This window comes from Schistocerca americana, chromosome 3 (assembly GCF_021461395.2).
Source record: "Schistocerca americana isolate TAMUIC-IGC-003095 chromosome 3, iqSchAmer2.1, whole genome shotgun sequence".
NCBI classification, from domain to species: Eukaryota; Metazoa; Arthropoda; class Insecta; order Orthoptera; family Acrididae; genus Schistocerca; species Schistocerca americana.
Genome location: NC_060121.1, coordinates 121,637,595 through 121,640,403, shown reverse-complemented (window position 1 = coordinate 121,640,403; position 2,809 = coordinate 121,637,595). Strand labels below are relative to the sequence as shown.

Below are 2,809 nucleotides of genomic sequence, written 5' to 3'. Positions count from 1 at the left end.
AAGTCAAATACCTCGGTGTCTGGCTGGACCGGAAGTTACTCTGGGGGGACCACATACAACACATGACCAACCGAGCTAGCGCGAGGCTCAAACAGCTCTATCCTATGCTCAACAGGCGTAGCACACTGAACAGAAGGGTGTCGAGGTCCATGTACATGACACTTATCCGACCCCTGATGCCGTACGCAGCTCCTGTCTGGGGATACGCTGCGCCTACACGTCTGCGCCGTCTGCAGCTCATACAAAACAAAGTACTCAAAATCATAAGCAATGCTCCACGATACACACGCATCGCGGACCTTCACCGGGAATACCGACTTGAGACTCTCACGGAGGTAATCCACAAACTCACCACAAGACTATACAGAAACTCCAGACATTCGCAGAACCCGTTTATTCTGAATCTGGGGAACTACGACCACAACCATAGATGGAAACATAAAAGACCAAAAGACATACTTGTAAGGACATAACATCTATGGCCAAGCATACGCAAACATAACGGCACAGGCGAGCCCCTGTTTATCGGACCCATTACTGGATATCCAGCTGGATTGGAGTACACTGCCGAATAACTGGCACCACACAGGGAAGCCGTACCGTACACTGCATGCAAACAAGCTCCACACATCCCCCACACAGTGAGATGATCTATGGCCGATCTCCCACTACTGTATAACGATCTTGATTGTTCCAGGAATGCAGCAGCAGCAACAACTGGGACACATCGCCATCGCTTGTCATGGTAATGATGCATGACACCTATACTAACAAATCCAACCTTGCATGAACTATCGCAGCTAGTAAGCCACTACTGTTCTTACTACCCATCCCACTGTCGCAGAGGTTTTTTTCCCACGGCACGAGCCATGGCACTTTTTTTTCCTCTGCTCTTCAAATCGCTACCCTCACTCGCGTTTCGTCCACTATCTATCACCTGATGGACCGTGTTAATGCGTAGCCTTACCCAGACGCACGGACAACGTCACAGCCCAGCATCCTGTGATCCACATACTAGACAACTAACATGTTTACGGAGGTGACAGTAGAACTTTTGGTTTGGTCACCACGTTGGTGCGGGCGTGGAGGGGCCCCATTTCTATTTTTAGAGAAAGCATACTTACCTGGCACAGGGGATACCGTGATCACGAAGGCGGTTCCTCCAGGACGAGGCTCCTCCATTGCACTTCGGTTGGGCTGACCCCTGCGATTACCCCTAATGTGGGTAACTCGGGTGCATAATTTTTGGTAGTCGGGACTGCGTTCGCGCAGACCCGGTCTATTCTTAATTCAAATAAATGTTATTCACTACATGCGAATCATTAAGTAAGTGCCATTATTAACTATGTCATTTCACAGACCATTTAGGACAGTGGTTCCCAACTTGAGTTTGACTCTTGACTTGTATAGTGAGCATATGTATATTGTGACATTCATCTACCATCATTGCCACTTTTAGATGGTTGTTATTAAGATGAGGCACCTCAGTGCTGCCTCAGTCGGTCAGACTTGAGAATGAACCAATCAGTTCAAAACTAGTCATCAAAATATATGCTGTGACAGATTTGTAAACAAACACTTCATGGAGCAAAATGGATGCTATGCTGGGTCCTACATGAACAAAATGCTGAAATTGCAAGTCTTCACTCCTGCCAGTTCAGAAGCACTGTTACAGGTCTTGCAATATATGTTGACTTACAAATAGTAGGCCTTCAAGTATAGTGGACACAGTTTAATTTGATTGATTTTAAATGGGAATGTAGGATGTGTATGAAGCAAGTGTCACTACAGAGAGGAGTGGTTCAGAGGAACCATGCTTAGTAATGAGCATCTGTCCTCTATGTAGATAGTTAGCTTTCTTCTAACAAACAGCTGTATGTAACACTGAATACACAGAGAAATGCTTCATCATTCAATAAAAAAAAAAAGGTTTGTTACAAATATGATGTATCAATTGCCTCACTGACTCTTTAGTCTGTGGTTTAACAAAAATCAAAATACCTACAACAAACTAAACACCATAAAACTTCAGTCATTTTTAAATTGTAAGTGTTCAAAGAAAAGTCACTGTATTCCATAATTTAGTTATGTGGGTGTTACTGTTGATGACTGCAACACGTGTGCATGGCGGGTGCAGGGGGGGGGGGGGGGGGGGCAGAGGGGTACTACCATACCAAATGTTTTATTGCACTCAGGGGTAATGGTCTCAGAATGGTTGGGAAGTACTGATTTAGTACAATAGTACCAGACATTGTCAGACATGTTACAGAAATAACGCACACACATGTATATAAAACATTAACAAAGTAGGAGAGGATTAGGCAAGGATGGGGCAGGAGGTTGGCCATGGCCTAATTGAGGAACCATCCCAGGATTCGTCTGGATGGGGAAACCATGAAAAATGCAAGACAAGATGACTGGACAGGCAACAAACCCTGGTGCTCCCAAATGTGGGTCCAGTACAGTGAGACTGGTGTGGCCACAATGCTCGGTACATGATTGGACAGGGGATCACAAATACATAGACTTGAAGTCTGATCTGTGATTGCAAAATGCACAAGAAGTAAATAAATCAACAATAGTTTTTGAAAACATATTTCATCTGTTTCCAACTGTTGTGAGTTTTTCAGGATGGACCCATGCAGTGAGCATCGTGGTCACTATTTGGAAAAGGAGTATCTAATTAAAATGTGTTGCATTATAATGTCACACTTTATTTTACCGTAATAACTGGTTTTGGTTCAAGTGCTAAACATCTTCAGATGAAATAAGTAAATGTCACATTAAGTATGGTCATCTGTACTACTAA

The 2,809-nt window shown here is 44.0% G+C and overlaps 1 non-coding gene across 1 annotated transcript; it reads left to right on the top strand.

Moving 5' to 3' along the window:
* The first annotated feature begins 1,116 nt into the window (after positions 1 to 1,116).
* LOC124608388 lies at positions 1,117 to 1,279 on the top strand. Its single transcript, XR_006979043.1, has one exon. It is a non-coding gene; the product is annotated as a U1 spliceosomal RNA (small nuclear RNA).
* The last annotated feature ends 1,530 nt before the right edge of the window (positions 1,280 to 2,809 follow it).